The sequence below is a fragment of the Vulpes vulpes genome, chromosome 12, assembly GCF_048418805.1.
Source record: "Vulpes vulpes isolate BD-2025 chromosome 12, VulVul3, whole genome shotgun sequence".
NCBI lineage: Eukaryota > Metazoa > Chordata > Mammalia > Carnivora > Canidae > Vulpes > Vulpes vulpes.
In genome coordinates, this window is record NC_132791.1 from 173,685,732 (window position 1) to 173,705,337 (window position 19,606).

Below are 19,606 nucleotides of genomic sequence, written 5' to 3' on the forward strand. Positions count from 1 at the left end.
CCTGGGCACTCATCCCAGGAGTTAGGGGACACCTTCATAAAGGCATAGGATGAAGAGAATTTTTAACCTCCAAAATGACATCTGGGGGAATTTCTTTCCTGCTAGTCTGGTATGGTGGCCTCTGGGGTCCTCCAGAAATAGAGGCTCAGCTCTATCCCCCTCTCCTCCACTCTGCTTGCCAAGTGGCATCACCAGTTGACAGTCTGAATCTGGGCCTCACACAGGCCGGAAGGCCTTGGGACGGAAAGGGGCTTCTTTAGTGTGTTCTTGCCGGGGCGGGGGCCCCCCTCTTGAACAGACAGGGGGTGTCTATTGAGATCACACAAGCTCTCTATGTTCCCGCCTGGCCTAACTAACCACTGCAGCCCTTCTGGGGCCTGACCCCTAAATTCCTCTGCACCCCCAGGGCCCGGCAGCTCCTTGTTCCTCTTCCAGAGCCTGCTGAGGGTCATCTATAGGGTTAGAGAAGGAGCCAGAACCCTGGACAAGGATGAATAGGCGGTTTGAGTGCCCACTAGTGCCCATGAGAGACCTTCATGAGAACAACCAGGCCCGAGGAGAGATGCCCAGCCGCTGTGGGCTGGCTCCGTTACAGGAGAAAAGAGGAAAGCATTAAAGAGAGAGAGAGAGAGAGAGATTGGGCCCCAGAAAGGTCTCCCTGGAATAACATGGAGTGCACCCCCCTTTGTTAGCCTGTGTCCCTCGGAGACTCCTGTCTGGGGATGGCATTGGGAGAATGGAGACCGGGGCCAGCCGTGGTCTCCACAGAGCAGGTGACCGACCATCCTGCTGGGGCCACCTCCCTGAACACTGCATCTCACCAATCTCTGAAGCCTGGCACATGTTCAACAGGCAGACTGCGCTCACTTGGGGACCCCAGAGCTCACAGCCAGCACGAATATTAGCAATAGCAAATAACCATGCACCCTGGAGACCTACACTCCACTCCTCCTTTCTTAGGGAAGTCCGGGCATCTCCGAAAGTGCTGTCTGGGGCTCACAGGCAGCATAGAGGTCACTGCACGGCCAAATGCACACAGGCACGGCAGCTGAGAGATAGTCATGTATCTACTCATTTTAACCAAGGGTCACCTTTTATCCTCATTTTAAAAGTCCAAAACCAGGGCACCCGGGTGGCTCAGTGGTTGAGCGTCTGCCTTTGGCTCAGGTCGTGATCCTGGAGTCCTGGGATCGAGTCCCACATCGGGCTCCTTGCCAGGGAGTCTGCTTCTCCCTCTGCCTGTGTCTGCCTCCCTCCCTCTCTGTGTCTCTCATGAATAAATAAATTAAAAACTTTAAAAAAAAGTTCCAAACCCTAGTGCTATTGAATTATTTTTGGAAATCACAGAAGAGTGTGAAGAGGGAAACAAAAAAGCACCACCTGAGGATAAACACTTGTAATACTACGGTGAGACCTTAAAGTCACTACTTCATGCATCTGTGCCTTTAAAAAACACCATCAATATTATACGTATCATTTTATAGTCTCCAATTTTCACCAATAGCAATATTTTCTCTTATCATTAGTGTTCCTTAACACGATAATAGCTCATGTTTATTGAGCACATCAAGGTGCCACATTCTGCACATGCATCACATGTTTCCACACAAACAATACAACAAGGTAGACCTTATATTCATTTCACAGGTGAGGAGTCCAAGGGACAGACATGCTGAATAGCTCGTGTAAGGTCCAGCAGATACAGCATTGCAAAGCCCACCCCTCACTGTGACCACTGTCCTCACTGCAGTGATTAGCTGGTGAGAATTTACTTTAAAACATCCTATGGATGTTAGGGCTATTTCTGTATGCATTTTTATTTCTTTAGGATAATTTCTGGAAGAATGGGACAAAGCACGAGGACTTGTATTTTTAAATTTTTTTTTTTTTTGATCTTGAAATAATTTTAGAGGCACAAGAAGTAGCAAAAATAGTACAGAAAGGTCTCGGCTCCCTGCAATGATAATATCTCATATAACCACAGTACACTAGCGGAATCAGGAAATGAACATTGGTGCTATACCATTCGCCAGGAGACAGATCTTATTCAGACTGCAACAGTTTCTACATGCGCTCTTTGTTTTAAATGTTCTGTGACATTTTATCTTCTGTATCGATGCCTGTGAGCACCAATGGGGAGACTTTTCAGGCTTAAAAGGTTTTTCAGGAGAAAGAGGCCTCTGCCCACTGTGCATGTTGGGCGTTGTTGAACAGACCTGGGAAGCAGTGTCCGGAACTCAGAAAGGGTGGTCAGGTTGCTAAGGAAACCCACCTGTCCCAGCCCAGAGACCCAGCCCATGGCTAAGACCTCATAGTGGGCATGTGACTTGTCAGTCTTCGTACTGTCAACGCAGCTACCTCCTGGGGTGTCCTTGTCCAGAGAGCAGGATGGTGGCCTGAATTTTGGGGAGGCACAACAAGGGTACCAGAAAGAGCACTGGGCTGTGGGTCAGGAGAGCCGAGTTGAAATCCTAACATGACCTCAGGTCAGCCACCAAGTCACCTGCAGTTCATTGTCCTCATCTGTAAGGTTCAAGAATAAAATGGATGCTCTTCGGGTTGACCTGCTGATGCTCATCATCCTCTTGGCCACGACAGTTCATCAGGGGAGCCACCTCGCCAACAATAACAATTCTCAGCGTTGGGCAACTCTTAGGCCAAGTGCCATGCAGAGCACTTGACAGACGCATCTCTTCCTCCAAATAGAGTTGCAGGGAAGCGGTTACTCTTCCCACCCACAGGTGAGGACAGGGAGCCACAGCTGGTCGGCAGCAGTCTACACAGGCCCAGAGGCCACGGTTAACAGCCAACCAGGCCACCTTCCCTCGCACACTGCCCATCCTTCCCAAATCTGCTCTTACAGTTGAAGACGATCTTTTCCCCAGACCAAGGACGGCCCATCAGTCAAGAGTTTAGAAGTCGTTGCCTGTGACCCCAGCTAAAATTTCCAACAGGCTCTCAAGATGAGCTCTAAGGCCCCTTCTGGCAGAAAAGCAAATTTGATATTGCTTTAAGGTAAATGCTGCCTAAATATAAAAGCATGGAGATCAGTTCCAAATGGATTTTCTGGATGGATCAGGTTTTTACTCATTCTGAAAAGGAGGCAGGTAGCGAATTTCACTGCTGTCACTTGACGCAGGAGGTTGCTGTCTCCCAGAATGAGAATAGAGGGCACCCTCGTCACTTCTGATAACCATTGTGCCCCAGAATCTTATACTGTAGACCTGTCCCACGGAGGGAGTGCTACAGGTTGATGTCAAAGAGCCAGGGGGCTATTTGATAGAAAAAGCAAAAGCCAAGCTGCTGCTGCTTCTTCTTCTTCTTCTTCTTCTTCTTTTTTTTAAGATTTACTTATTTATTTGAGAGAGAAAGAGAAAGAGAGAGAGAGAGAGAGAGAGCAAGCAGTGGGAGAGGCAGAGGGAGAGAACCTCAAGCATACTCCCTGCTGAGCGCAAGGCCCCACGTGGATCTCAATCTCACCATCCATGAAGTCATGACCTGAACTGAAACTAAGATCAACCCCTGCTTTTCAGAAGTCAGTCAGAGATGTGGATACGGTAGGGTGCATTTGAGGGGGTGTATGTGCAGTTACCTGATTGGATTGGGTGCGAGACACCTGGAAGCAATCTGGCCCTCGGTATGTTCAGAAAGAAGACATTTTCAGGACACTTGAAGCTGCATCAGTGAACAGTGGCAGACAAGGGGCCAGAGCAATGTGACTGTTTGATCTCCAAAGACTTCAGCAGTGCAATATCACAGCTTCACCTATCAGGTTCAAGGCTGCATCACGTGACCCGATTTGGGGATTCCATTCTTGGAATTTTTCTTAAAACAGAACAGTTAGGCTCTGCTATAGCTCAGGCAAGTTGATGAACTCAGAAAGGTCAGGCGAAATGATGAATGGTTGAGATGGTATTTATGTTCCGAAACAAAAGTTGGTCCGTGTAGTTGAGCTGGAACAGTCTGCAACCAACTGAGCTAAAGGGAAAGAAGGATCACGGTTTGGTATAAAGGTGACAAATGAAGGGGAAATTTTCTTGAGGATGATGCTGAGGGAGCAGTCCAAGGCCGTGATTCTGGACTAGTCGGGAAAACACAGAAAGTCAGTAGTGACCACATCATTCAATGCCTCCCCCGACAATACTTTTTCCTTAAAAAATACATAACTACCTTTCAGAGATTCATATAGTTATCCTACCTGTAGCAATCAACCATAAATAAGTAATTTAAGATACAATAAAAATCATCTATGCACAAATATATTGTTTTGAGTATTATTTATAATGGTAGAGACTGGAAACAAATGTTCAATAAAATGGAGACAATTAAATAAACTGTAATGTGATCCCTGGTTGAAATACTATGAAGTCATAGAGTGATGCTCGCTAAGAGAGTAATAACGGCAAAATAGTGGTGCTGCTGTGTTAAATGGCTAGATGCCATAATCCCAGCAATGCCTCTAAATCCTTTGGTAGGAAATTATTTCAAAATGTTGAATAAGGGCATGGTTGATTATTCTTCTCTTTAACCTGTCTGCACTTTGAAGAAGGCGTATGGGTTCTTTTTATGATGTAAATATACAGATGCCCCAGCAACCTGCAAAGGGTGGGATGAACTTGACTGGGGATAGGTATGTGCCTTGAATTTAGTATATATGCTGCCCAAGCGAGCACTGTGCCTTGAATTTAGAATGCACAGAGCCAGCCCTCCTTGCAGAGCTTAGGTGGGGGCTGGGGGAGAGAAGAAAGAAGGAGTCTTCCAGTGATGACCATACAGAGAACTACACAAGACCCTGGGCCAGAGGAGTGACAGCCGAGACCCCAGGTCCTGCAGACTGGATAAGCTGGACGTGGCCAGCCAGTGCAGAAATGTACCCCCAGGGAGAGTGAGTGCTCCATGTCTCAAGGACAGCGATGCCTGGAGAGGAGGCAGCTCGGTGGGGCCGAGGGTAGAGGAGTGGAAAACCGAAGGAATAGAAGAGCACTATGGGGTGTGCATGGGCCCCCACCTTCCAGAGAGGTGGTTGGAGGAGGGAGGCCACGGGAACCTCAGCAGGGATTATATAGAGCTCTCACCACCACGATGGGGAATCTAGGGCAGGAGTTGGAGGCAGCGGTGATAAAGACACTTAAGCGAACATTGCCCAGACCTTTGGGAAAAGTTGTAGAAGAAAGGCAAACAAGCTCGTCGCCCAGGGGAAAGGCCCCGGAGTTCAGCCAGTCATGAGATCAGGGGCGGCGGGGCGGGTGTACTTGGGAGTCTCATCCACCTGATTCTAGGTCAGCTTATTCTGAAATCTAAGTTCTTAGCCTGAATCTAAGTTCATTGCTCCAGGGCTCTGGCATATGGGGTCGCCTCTCTTGGAAGGTTAATCAGGAGTAGGGCCGAGGAGCGCAGGTCCCTGGTTTCCAGGAGAGCTAGACAGGGACAGTGTAAGGGTGCCCACCAGGTGCAAAGGGTTTTTATTGTCTTATCTCATTTCATCCTAACAATACATCCATGAAGTAGGCTTTATTTATTTATCTTTGAAATAGAGTTTATATTTAATTTTATTTTTATTTTAAATTTTTTTTTAAAGATTTTATTTATTTACTCATGAGAGACACAGAGAGAGAGGCAGAGACACAGGCAGAGGGAGAAGCAGGCTCCCTGTGTGGAGCCTGATACGGGACTCGATCCCAGGACCCCAGGATCACGCCGTGGGCCAAAGGCAGATGCTCAACCACTGAGCCACCCAGGTGCACCTCAAACCTAAAGATTTCACTTTAATTGTGATCTTCCTACTTGCCCTTATGCTGCATGATGCCTGTGGCCACTTCTCCAGATCTATGTGTCATGTGAATGAGTCGACTTTACAACAGGGGTGTACACACAGTGGCCCATGTGCCAAGTCAAGCCCGCTACCCGTTTTCATAGGGCTCGCCAACTAAGAATAGTTTTTACATTTTCAAATGGTTGTGGGGGGAGGCGGTAGGGAGAGTATTTTGTGACACTTGAAAAGTATATGAAATTCACATCTGTTCCTATAAATAAAGTTTTATGGGAATTTGGCCACAACCATTCTTTTATGGATTGTCTATGTTTATGCTACAAATTGAGAAGACAGACACCTTATGGCCCACAAAGCCTACAATATTTACTATTCGGCCTTTTCCACAAAGTTAGCCGACCCTACTTTATAAAGACATAATCGTTGTGTTACTAAATATTTCTTTCAATCTTGTTAGATTTATGCTGGCTGGGATGCCATAGACCAGGAAGTTTCCAAAAGATGCTATTTTGGGGATTCTTGGCTCTCCTTTAGAAGAGAGCAACTCTCTTTAAAAGGTTTTATAAAGTTAGGCATCTGGGAATATTTCATTTAAAGAAAAGGTTCTACCGCTAAACAAATAAACACTAAGAAGTTTGAATATCAAGACTTTTCTCCCAGAAAAAAAAATATATTTGTGATGAACATTATATCTAAACCCAGGCAGACCGGAAAATATATATTGGGCACAATCTATATTCTATTAAAGAACCCTCATGCAGAAAACTGTCCCACCAGACCCAAGTCACTACCATCATTCAGCCTGATAATCACGCAGAAAAATGGGGCATGGAAATAATCACACTGAACTACTTAATTTAGAGGAATAGAGGACAAAGCCACTCACCCAAGGTCACTTGTTTTGTCAGGGGCAGACCCCACATAGGCCTCTGGGTTTAAGCATTAATGCTTTCTACACAATCGTGATCCTCGAGCTTAGCACTCGTGGAGATCACTCCTGGGGATTTGAACCTGATAAGACTTAACTGACATGAGTTTTATTTGATTTTTTTTCCATCAGTAAATATTTCTAAATGTATCTCTAAAAGATACAGACTTTTAAAAACAATAACCATGATAATATTATCACACCCAGAGCAGTTAACAATCATTCCTTAAAAACAACCTCCTGATTTTGACACGGAGGAGTTCAGGTGGGTCAGGTTTTGAAGTGCTCGCTCTGCTGCTCAGTAGCCTTGTGACCTTGAGAAAGTTGTGTAAACTTTCTGAGCCTTAGTCTTATCATCTGTGAAATGGCAGGATTCTAATATCATTAAGTGTTGTTGTGAAGACCCGATGATTTTGGCAAAGTCCTTGTAATAACACATGGTAAGCTCGTAATCAACGAGGATGATGATGTGATAATCACAGCATTATTAGAGAGAAGTAGAGCTGAGTCACCAATAGCTGGATGCTGGGCACGGTGCCAGTTTTAGATTGAAAAGCTTGAGCCCTGGGAACCCATTGAGTTCCTGCGGACCAGGATGGTTGATCATCCTACGAAGGCCGGCCAGACTAGCAGGCCACAAGAGGTGAGCTGCTAACCCAAGCTCATGGAATTGACACATAACGGATTTCTCAAGCACGTTTATTATTTGGTTGATGCAATCGGCAGGACTGCTGGATGGGATCCCAGATTCTCTATAAATAGACATGAATTGTTCAAGAACCTCAGACCTGGTGCTCATCATCATGGAATGATGGGTTTAACTGCTCCCACCACTCAGATGCAGAGTGTCCTCTGAGCACCAGCGGAACTGATTCCTATCTGGGGAAGAAATGTGGCCACTCGGTATAATCTAAGCAATTGCAAAATACTGGGGCATTAGAGAGAAACAATATGGAGTTTGTGTAGTCCAAGCCCCTCGTTCTGGCAAGTGAAAAGCTGAGAGCCAAAGAGGTCAGGCGACTTTTCCACTGTCTCCCAGCGAATCGGAGACAGCTGAGCTGCTGAGTGGTCACTTTGAAGCTTGCTACTCTCTGCAGATCGCCTTATACATGGAGGCATGCAAATCATGGTGGGGAATGGGGCCTGAAGCTCTCTCTTCCTTGGATGGCCTCCTCTGAACGGTTGACACAGCCCTGAGAAATACGCGTGTTCAGAGTGTCAGGTATTGGAGCCTGACCACGGGCAAGAAGGGACCCGGGAGGCCTGGGATTAGGAAAGAGCTTCCCCACCCAGGAGGTAGCATCTGTGGATACCTCTAGTTAGAGAGGGAAAAACATTGCCTTCTAAAATAGCAGCAGCGGAGCGGCAAGAGTTCAGCACCTTTCGGAAATAAGATGATGAGACCATGCTGGTCACTGGCCAATTCAGTTAATGTATGAAGCCAGATCAGAGAATTGAGGAGAAAATTGCCCCCTCTGGGACCTGCCTCTTTTTTTTTAAATTTCTTTCTTTCATTCATTTTTTTTTTTTTAATTAATTTACCAGACATTTATTAAGCACCTGCTTTGTGTCAGGCAGTGGTCTGGGTACACTAAGCACGACAAGCATTATGTTACAGACTCACAGAACATAGTGGCAAAGACAAAGCAAACAAAAAATAAACAACTGCAAGCTGTAATTAGCTCTACGATGGAGGAAAGAAGGAAGGAAGGAAGGAAGGAAGGAAGGAAGGAAGGAAGGAAGGAAGGAGAGAGGCATGGGTTAATAAGGAACCAACTATATCTCCAAAAAGGAGGTGTTTTTTTGTTTTGTTTCTGTTTTTGTTTTTAGCTAAATCCTAAAGCATGAAAAAGGGTCTAAAGAAAGGGGTTAACAGAATTTTGGATAATTAAAAAAAAAATCTTAATTGTCTTACCAAATTCAATGCATTCTGTACCTAATGATAAATGATTAACACAACTGAATTTTTAGGTAAAATTTTATTGACTTGACTGCATGCTTAATAGAGACATCCAACTCACCAACCTGAATGTTGTTGTTTTCAAAGAATCCTGGACTCATGCTAATTTCAGACAATCTGAGCATCATCTAGAATCCAAGTGAGAAACACTTGGCAGGAACCTACCGTGTTCCCAGAACTAAAATCCCTATCTTCACAGAACAGTGTAAGATACCCTACTGAATGAAATCAGATTTTTTTTTTTTAAGTGAAAATGAGATGAAAAGGATTGAGAAGGAGCCAAGTGATAGTTAAGTTAATCTTCAGGGGAGGGAAAACATGTCAGAAAATGTAAACCAGATCAGACCAACCCACGTTACAGTTCTGCAGAGGGAATTAAATTCCTATGGAAAAACAAGTCTCTGATTATGAAAGGATTTGACTGTGTGGAAGAATCTGGAACATCCACCCTATTAAAAATACTTGTAAAACCAGGGGAATCATGTAAGAAATTAGCTGAGAGAAGGGGGAGGATGGGGGCTGCCTGGAATAGAGTTATTATTTCAGACACTGTATCCTATTCGTAAGACTGCAACGCAGAGAAAATTGCTTTATTACAAAAAGCAAAATTTATGTTCAGGTAGTACCATTTAACTCTAAGTGGCTCCGTTAACCCTTTCGGCGTAACTCTGTGTGTCCTAACCATGAGAAGTTAATTAAAAAAAAAAAAAAAAGTATTCCCACCATTTGTAACACGTGCAACGTTTGTTTTCTGATCCAAATAAAATAAATTAATACCGGAATTAATCCAAGCGCAGGGGTGAACCTTCTTTGCAGTTTCCTGGGGACAGAATAAAACAAACAAACAAACAAAATACATTGTTCTGTGTTAGGAGAGGTTGAGATTAGTAAGAATCTGTCCCAAACTGGGTGGGTAAAGCAGAAAGTATTAAGAAGAGAAGTCCTTAGAATACCCAACTTGAGAAGCGCTCTTAAAAGGTTTTCGTTCATTCCAGAAACATAGAGGCGGTGGCTGCCTTCTAAATAGAAGTGTTTTAGCCAAGAAGGGTTTGATTGGGGCTTGCTGAGATAGTATCCCCCACCTTCCATTGTGTCCATTGCGTAGTTTTGATACAGAGCACCAATGGGAGTTGCTTAAGGCCCATGCAGATAAAACTGTTTTTGTTGTTTTGTTTTAACCAACAGAGCCTTCCAGAAAGGGGCCTTTGTTTGAGCTGCAGCTAATGAGGGTTGGTTGATGGTGGTTAGGACGGCTAAGCAGTTTGCAAATGGCCACCCATTACTTCCATTGGGGAAGTGGTGTCTCGGGAAACGTTTGCACAGAATGTTCTGGGCTGTCGCGGCAGAAACCGTCTTCCCTCCTCCCTAATGCCAGTTCACCAAGTGCCTCATTTCACAAAGCTCAGCAAAGAAGAGTCACTTACCGAATCAGACTGGATTCAACTGGGCCAGCCAAAGGAAAAAGCAAGTTTCCCGTGGTGCAGGTCAGCGTTAGCAGAGAGACGTTGGGGGTGACTTCTCTGTGGATGTGGGGTTCATTTTCTCTCCCCATTGATAGGCCATTAATTGCAAGATGGTTTTTCCTTCTTCAACTATTCTCCTTTTGACTCACTTTCTGATCTTATTCCTGATTCAGCTGAAATGTCACCACCTCAGGGAGGCCTTCCCTGACCGCTTGTTCCAAAGCGGTCCCCCTTTCCCACTTCTCCACTGTGCTCTAACCACTGTGATTTATTTTCTTCATAGCACTTGTCACTAGCTGATGCTTTCTTGTTTAGCAATTGTTTGTTTATTTACACTGCCTCCTGTCTACTGAGTGTGAGTTCCATTAGAAGGAGCCATCTGGGAAGCTAAAACAATACCTGGCACGGCCGGCAGTCAAAATCATTGAAAGGTAGAGGGATGGACGGATGGATGGATGGATGGATGGGGGTAAAAAATTTCCAGTTTGGGTAACCTTCACTCTTTGGCATTTTTCTTAGGCAAAATACAGATGTTGAATTCCTATACTCCGTTCCATCTACTTCTAGTTTTCCACATGTCAAATGTCTTGACCAACACACTTACTAAAAGGCCTACTTAGCATTTAACCATTTCTTGTTGGAAATTGGATGTACTATCCAATTTCTAGGAGATTTCTACTCCCTTTTCCCTTTTTTTTCTCATTAACAGCAAACTGAAGAATATATTAAAATATTTAAATCTAGCCACAAAACAAAACAACCTGGCAGGCCGAGCTAAACATAGTAAAGAGGACTCAAACTTTTTTTTTACAGGCCTATATTATGGGCGTTTGTGAGGGGTCATGTGTTTTTTGAACCAAGGCCCATGAGATAAGGGGAGAGGCCAGGTGGTAGCTTTGGTATAATCTGTGGGGTTAGACACTTTTAAGCAATGGAAAATTCAGACAGGTAAATGATTCCTTCTTATTTTTTTAAAAGATTTTATTTGCTTTTTTTTTTTTTTTTAATGAGAGACACAGAGAAAGAGAGAGGCAGAGACACAGGCAGAGGGAGAAGCAGGCTCCATGCGGGGAGCCCAATGTGGGACTCGATCCCGGGTCTCCAGGATCAGGCCCTGGGCCGAAGGCAGGCTCTGCTCAACTGCTGAGCCACCCGGGCTGCCCTGATTCCTTCTTAAAAATCAGACTACTCTGTAAACTTAGCTCAAAGCAGTCATTCACAAATTAGTATGAAATGTTTAAATAGGTGTGCTCATTGCTTCCCAGCAAACTGGGGAACACAGGTAGATGAAGAGGAAGGTAATATTGGCCAGAGCAGGGCTGAGGGGCAGACGGAGTCATGGTGGGTTTTATACTGGAATAAGAAGGTTCATCAAAACGGCACCACACAGAGAGACTGCAGTGAAAAGAGACTGACAATGTGAGGAAGGTGAGGACAAAAAGATTCTAGTATACCTTGACAAGACAGAAAATAGGTAACTGAGAAATCTGTGTTTACTTTTTTTTTCATTCAAAGAATAGGATTGAGGGATGGACCTGGGGGTAATCTGCCTCAAATGTCTCTCCAATCTCCCCAAGTCAATTGTTTATATATAGCCTTCTCTCACTCATCTTCCCTAGGGGACCCCGAACCCCATGCCCCAGGGCCCTTGCATTGCTCCTGCCTGCAGTATCTTTGCCAAGCGGAGAGGAAGGGGTCCTGGGCCATCCTTGATGATCCATTTAAAACAATGATTTGGGCAAATCCTTTGCTGGGCCTTCTTGGACATTGCTTCCTACAGCTCCCTTTGGTCCTTATGCCTCCATAAACCTTCCACGTTGTGCTGGCATCATCTGTTTGAACCTCAGTCTTCCCTTTCCAGCCCTTTAAGGGCAGGGACTGTATTTCTCCTTAGCCACTTGCCCCTGGCACTGCAAGGCCCTGAATCATCCATTTATTCAGTCAGTAGGTATTTTTGGAGCACCTGGAGTGTGCCAGGGTGATTCTAAGTTCTGGGGATTTCAGCAGTAAACAAAATATTTGTGGCTGGCTCTCGTGGAGTTTGTTGGCTATTGAGGGTGGACAACAAACAAATAGTCCCCACCCCCCAGTCCTCAAATATATGTATATTTGTGGCTACCAATTGTGAGACATGCTATGAAGGCATGATTAGAATTTAGGGCTTGGGGCTCCCTGGGCAGAGCAATGCAGGAAGGCTTCTAAGTAGAGGTGAGAGTTCATTCAAAACTGAATAGTAGGCTATTTGTTGAGAGCCTAGAACCCACTTTCATCCACCAACCTGGTATGAGTAAGGACCTTATCACTGAGCGGGTTGGCATCTGAATTTTGGAGCTTGGCTCACTGCAGACCATGCACACACAGAGAACTCCACCAACAACCCCAGCAGTGGGCGACCACCTCATCCTGGTTTGTCAGGACTTGATCAGCTGTAGCTCGGATGATCCTGAGCTCCAGGAAACCCCCAGGCCTGCGTAAACCAAGGTCATTGGTGACACTGCTTAAGAGTGACTGTTCCTCTCTCATTGCTGCACACGACGTGGGAACACTGGGGGGCCATGCAAATATCCCCAGGTGGACAGAGTTTCAGAAGCTGTGGAGGGAGAATGCAGTAGAAGAGTGAAGTTACAAGATCAGTTGCTGCAAGCCGAGTGAACCTGATTGAACTTTTCACTTTTCAGTGAGACAGCACACGTGGACATTGCCTTGGCCAGAGTGGCAAACCACAGCAGGGTTGCGACGCAGGGAGTGCCTGGGAGAAGCCAGGCCTAGAAAGGTACTCAGATCTCCTGGGCCTGTGGCCAGCATGGTCAGGGCAACAGGATGTGACAGGATGAGATTGCATCTGCCCTGGGCAGATGCAATCACTTCCCCTGGTGACCACCTGCCACGCAGGGGCTCCGAGCAAGCACAGCCAGGTCCCCAGAAGAACCAAAGGAATTGGGGTGGGGGCAAGTTCAGATCCAACATCCCCTGAGAGAAAGAGACCCTGCCTACCTAGAATGGCCAGATTAAGGAAAAAAATAAAAAGACACTCAGTTAAATTTTAATTTCAGATAAATGACTGATTTTTTAGGGTATATGTCCCATATCATATAGGACATATTTATATAGAAAATACTTGTTGCTTCTCTGAAATTCAAATTAAATTCAGTGTCTTGTCTTTTAATCTGCAACCTCACTGCCCATTTCCAGAGCACCATCCTGCCTTGCATTGCACCTGGCACCACCTCCCACTCCACCGAAGTCACTAAGTCCCAGATGCAAGAATGGCAGCAGTTTGGCAAGAACAACACTGTTACATTTTAGCTCAAGTTCACAGAATAGCCCAAATTTCATTTTCTCTAATACCTGGCCAGAGACTCTTAAGAAATAAACTGAGCATTCAAAGTAAACCAAAAAGACAGAGTGAATTATGGTGCCTCTGGCTCTATCAGATACAGTGGAAGTGGAAACCTAAAAATTAAGGAGAGAGGGTACTTTTCTCCTAGAGCCTGGAAAGAAGCACAAAGGTTCCATTGTGACCTCTCTTCCAGCCAGGGCAGCCTGTATTCTTGGAGAAACTGGCGTGCAGTTACAAAGCTGCCTTTAGGGGTAGTGGAGGCTGGATTTTGTCCAAGAGGACCAAGGTGTTGAGCTCTGTAGGGAACCTGTCACAGGTGACCCCAAATAAGAGGAGCCTCAGACCAGGTCAGATTCAAGATCCTTTGGTGATGACTGTGGACCAAATCCTAGAAGTCATAAGCTGTACACAGAGGAAGGAGCAGAAAATGAAGGGGAGGATAATCCAAAGGGGCAGAAGAGAATCAAGCAAAGAACAGCAACTGCTTTATCATGAGTCACCATCATAGGGTGCTAAGGCCACGGCACATGGGGGCATCTGACTAGACCAGTGGTTCTTAACTGTGGTGGGGGGTGGGGGATGGAAGGTGGAGACAGTGCCCCCAGGGGACATTTGGCAACATCTGGAAACACTGTGGGTTGTCTCAACAGGGTAGCGTGTCCCTACTGGCATCTAGTAGTGGTCCAGGCCTCAGGATGCTGCTTGACATCCTACAACACACAGGACAACTCCATACAACACGGAATTGTCCAACAACCTCAAATACCTAGAGTGTTGAGGTTCAGAAACCCCAGGATAGATGAAACAGTGAAAGGATAATACCCTTCAGGGACTCCTGGGTGGCTCAGTGGTTGAGTGCCTGCCTTCGGCCCAGGGCGTGATCCTGGGGTCCTGGGATCGAGCCCCACATCGGGCTCCCCACAGGGAGCCTGCTTCTCCCTCTGCCTGTGTCCCTGCCTCTCTCTCTGTGTCTCTCGTGAACAAATAAATAAAATATTTAAATAAAAAAGGAATAATACCATTCTTCCTCACGATTGGCCTCTGAGTAGGAAGTGATGTACTTCGAGTTTCCGGGTCCCCACACTCTGGAAGCCCTGGAGATGTGCAGAGAACAAGCCCTAAGCAAGAAGAACTATGGGAAGTGACAGTGAAGAGGGGGGACATGCTCCAACCCATCATTCTAAGTGGTTACTTTGCCAAAGTGTATGCTTATTAACCAATTACAGCAGAGATTTACAGAGGGGAATTACATTTTCATTTCAGAAGGACCAACACCATTCCCTCCTCCCAAGCCACTAGCAAATTCTACAGGGCTTTAATGTGACCAAAGCCCGAGTCAGCCTAATAGAGCCTGGGTGTTAATGGGTGCTTGGGATTTATACTTTAATTGTCTCCACGGCTCCCTGTCTCACGGAGGTATTTGTCTTGGTACGTGGACACCAACAGCGTGCCATAACATTACACACAGGATTATGAGGGGTTTTTTAATTATTATTTCATCTGTAATTATAGGCAAGATCAGTTTATTATTTAGAAATCCTTGAAAACATTTTAATTGAAATGGTCAGTGGCCTTTAACTGACCCTGTCTTAAAATATACCCTGGCAACCAAAGTGTGTTCAGCTACTGGATTAATAAGGAGAGTCCCTGTTCTAAACCAAATCATAAGCATTATTTAAAATTTTGGATTTGAGGGTTTTTTTTTTTTTTTAAGATTTATGGCACAGTTGAAATGAGGTCAAGTAGAAGCACTAAAGAATTTAATTAGAAATGTCCTCGCATGCTCCCTATCGCTGTAAACCTTGCATAGGTTGTCCCTGGAGGGCTTGGAGTCATTGGAGATGGCATGTACTTTTTCTTTTTTTTTTTTTTTTAAACTCCTAATAAGAAGGAGCTACAATCTGCTACCATGTCTTCAATAGGCAATGCTGGGGATCTAGATAACAGGAAGAAGAGGGGAGGTGCCTGGAGAAGCCAGGCCTGGCCGACAAGGAAAAAGTCTAGAGCCTCTCATGTGGCCTCAGGGGCTGGCCTCAGCAAGAATATTCATTAATTTATTCAATACATTTCCTGAGGAGCTTCTGTGTCTCAACACCGTGCTAGGGGCTGGGGACCCAGGGGTGACCGAGTTGTGGTCTGTATTCTCAAAGATCCCCATGACAGCAACAAACACAAGGACTAATCAGACAAAACCGAATGGCACATTCGCTTCATCCTAGAGAAGTATGTATAGGAGTTGGTGGGGCCCAAAGGCCGGAAGGCTGGACTTTCCCTGGGGAATCAGCTGGAAGTCTTTTCTTGGAATGTGGATCTTGAAGGATGTGGACCTGGGTGGCCTTGGAGGAGGGAGAGGGAGGGAAAGGAGAGTCCAGGCAGAGGATGCCACCTGCACCAACACTCAGACGTTAGCTGGCATGGCTTACCAGAACCCCGTGATGTCCCAGCATCCCTCTGACCAAGAGGACCAGTTGGGCCTGTGAGTTACGGCAGGGAGAGATGCCAGGAAGTGATTCCATTTGGAAGTCACGTGTCTGTTTTGAAGATCTTCATCTGCCTCTTGTTCTACCTTTGAAGCCCACTCTACCACCCTACCAGCCAAGGGCTGGCTAGGAGGGACTATGGAAGTATCAGGGCTTGGGGACTTCTGGTGGTGTTCTGGGGGGAGTGAGGGCAGTCGTGTTAGCACTACAGAAGAGGAAATCTTGGGAGAGGGACAGGAAGGACACCTGGATTCCAGGGAGGCTCCACTGGCTGTAGGGAACGGGAGAGGGTGCTTCTTGGGCTCCCTTCGGCAGCTGAATTCCATTGTCAGAAAATAGTTCAAACAATAACAGCCCTCATGACTACGATTGCTGCTAGCACCATTTACTGGGTAGCTGTGGTGCTAGGCATTTTTCCTCCGTTATTATTTGATACCTCTAACAACCCTGCACGGTCAGGTATTTCTAGAGACGGGCCTCCCCCCACCCAGCACCGCAGGGAGGAATTGTCAGCCATCACCAACTAAATCAATTCCTCCTGTAACTTACCCTAGAGAGATGCCCACATGGGGAGCAGCTTGATGCAAATCAAGGCTCACAGAGCAGCTGCCCCAGTGGCTTTCAATCTGAGGCTCACATTTGGAAAAAAAATCGGTTCTCCCTTTATACTCCATGTGGCTTCTCTCTTGGGCTTACATTCCCATGGGCCAAACATCTTCCAGAGTAAATGAAATAGAGGTGAACTGACTGCCGCTTGCTTTGAGGATTCCCTCAGGGCATCCCAAAGTAAATTGTGCCTATGCCCTATGTATCAGTCAGCTTTTGCTGCGTAACAAACCACTCCAAAAATGTAGAGGCTCAAAGCAGCGATCTTATAATCGCCCACCTATCTGTCTGTAGGCTTAGGGTCAGCTGATACAGGCTAGGTTTGGCTCCAGGCTATGGGTTGAGTGCACGTCTACTCTGTGTGTTTCTCATTTTCCTTGGACTAGTGTCCCCCAGGGAGCACTTCCCTTATGCTAAATGGCAGAAGTGTGAAAAGGCACATCTAGCAGTGCAAGAGCATTTCAAACCCCTGCTTGTCTGTGTGCTCCTATCCCATTGCAAGCCAAGTTACATGGCCAAGTTCATAATGAGACTCAGGCGACTGAATTGCTTCTCACCCATCTCTATCAGGACCAGCGTAGGCACGGAATAGGGTCTATATCCAGGGGGTAGTATCAGCTAGCCCCCCGCTGGACAATCTAAGGCGGGGGCTGTCTCTGCCTGCTTTATGCTGGACAGAGGTGCTGACTTTCCCAGTTTGTATTTTCAAGCTTGAGAAACACAACTGTGGCTCTCTCTTTGAAAAAATCCTGAAGCAGACTTTAGCAAAATAAGTTGCTTTTCTAGATGAATGTAACTCTTATTGCATTTGAAAAATAAATGTGCACTAAAAGTAATTAACGCATGTTGGTTCATGAATAATACACTATTTTACAACTATTTGCCGAGCATAATGAGACAAGCTACTAAATTGACAATGAACGCTCTATTATGTGATTGCCAACTGTTTTATAAGATATTGAGCATATTCATTTCTTCTGCCATCATGTGTATTGTCAAGCTATTGCTTTTTAATAAATTAATTTTCCAGACATCTCTGGGGGTCTTTGTTTGAAATCTGGCTGAGGGCAAAAGGAAAGCTAATTGTGTGGTCTGTGCTGGACTACCGATGTTTGGTGGCTCACAAACAAGTGTCCCCATTGGCAGCCCCTGCAGCAAACGCTGCATGTGGCGTGCAAGTGTGAAGGGAGATGCCACTACAGCCAAGGACAACGTGAGAAGACCCAGTGGTGCCTTGAAAATGAAGAGGTTGCTTCCCCGTGAAGGTTTTGGGAGGCTGGGAAAGTGGTCAGTTTCTTGAAAAATTTAACGAAAGCAAAAATTAGCATTCAGTCATCATCTGTTCTACATGCTTATTCTGGACTCTGCTTGCCTGCAGATTCTTCAAATGTCAATGTCACCCTGGATGGGGGCTTTATTGGCATCCCATCTCCTCCCCATGAGGCATAGCTGGGTCCTTTCCTGCCATCCCACAATGCCTGGGCTTACTCCCATCAAAGCATTCATCATGTGTACCTTCATCATTTACACTGTCCCCGATGGACGACTCTGGAGAAAAATAGCCACATTGATCTCCATAAACTGAACCCCTAGGGCGACTACAGAGTCCAATATGATGTTGCCCCCTGCAATTGTGCAAGAGTCTCTAAATGGCCAGTTTATGGATCTGTTTCCAATCCCTGGTCTGGGCTCTAAGGGCTAACAATACGTTTTGGTGCCTGTATTCCAGGATATTAAACAGGACTGATGTTAGGAGGTGCTTAACATTGTTTGTTCAGTGAATAAATGACCCCTCCTATAAATGCACTTTCCCGTTGTTTAGGCAAAGATCCTTCTTCGTGGCATGAAAAACCTGCGTGGGCAGTGGCTCATTAAGAACAGCCTGTCTTTATGGCAACACTCTTCCAACTATTACTGGACTGGAGTGTTATTTCTGGGACTTATGCCATTTCTAATCCTATCAAATGCATGGGTCATTCTGGAAGGAAATCTCAGCTGCTTTCAGGGAACAAATTTGTTTCAGAGAACAAATAACTCCAGACACATATTTACCTGGGCTTTTTTTTTTTTTACTTTTAATTGCCTGTCCTCTAGCCCAACCTCACAAAGCTTACGTGCCACGGATGCCAGGCAAGGAGGGTGTAAACCCCAAGCCTCCCCATCTAAGGTTGGGTGAAGTGTGTTTCCAGAGCCTTCTCAGTTAACTTCTCCATGATCTGGACTGGGATGTTGGACTGTATCAGGACTCCAACTTCTTTCCTTTCCAATTTTAGTATATGTGCTGCCGAAGCGAGCACTTCTTTCCTTTTCACACTAAGGGGATTGTCAGGTCGATGAGGGAACACCCAAATTCTGGAATACTACAGGTGTTCCCAAAAGTGGCATTAATAATGAGGAAATGTCCTTGTAGAAAGTTTGTAAAGTATATCAGTGTTTCAAATAAGTGGGAGGGAAGGAAGGAAATGTGCCCATAGTCATATCTCTCCATACGCATCTCTTGTAGGCCCAGTCACTTTCATAGACCACAATGTATTTTCTTTGTTTTTTATGTGTATATTGTCTCCATAGTTATATTCACATTTTTATAATACCTGCTTTCCTGTTTTCTTCTTTTTGCAGTGTGAGTACTCCTTTTACCGATGGGTTGGAGTGAACTGATAGAAAGATAGGCGGGCTGATGCCTGTTAACTAGACGGCTGATGACACGTAGATAAAACTCACACTTGAATCAAATGGGCAAAGCATTTTCCCTTTGAGCTTGGTGTTGAGTCCACTGTCTCCTGTCCCCATAACATATGTCATTTTACTTCCACTCCTTTCAAATTTCGGGACCTAGATTGCTCTCCTGTAGGACTTCCTTTAGGTACCTATCTGATATTAGGCTAAACGATAAAATGCAGCAAGACCTCGTGTCCAATTTTACCCTAGAAACCAGGTCAGGATACCAAAATGGTGGCATCTCCCTCCCCCATCCTTGCCTGGATCATTAACAATCCGCCCCTGAAAGCACTGGGCTTTGGAGACAGCGGTATCCTGTTCCAGAAGAGCCCACTGGCAAA

The 19,606-nt window shown here is 45.5% G+C and overlaps 1 protein-coding gene across 2 annotated transcripts in view; it reads left to right on the forward strand.

Annotated features, from left to right (window-relative positions):
• Nucleotides 1-19,606, forward strand: part of MAF (MAF bZIP transcription factor) — a 335,092-nt gene that overhangs the window by 303,019 nt on the left and 12,467 nt on the right. The gene's annotated exons all lie outside the window — the stretch shown is intronic.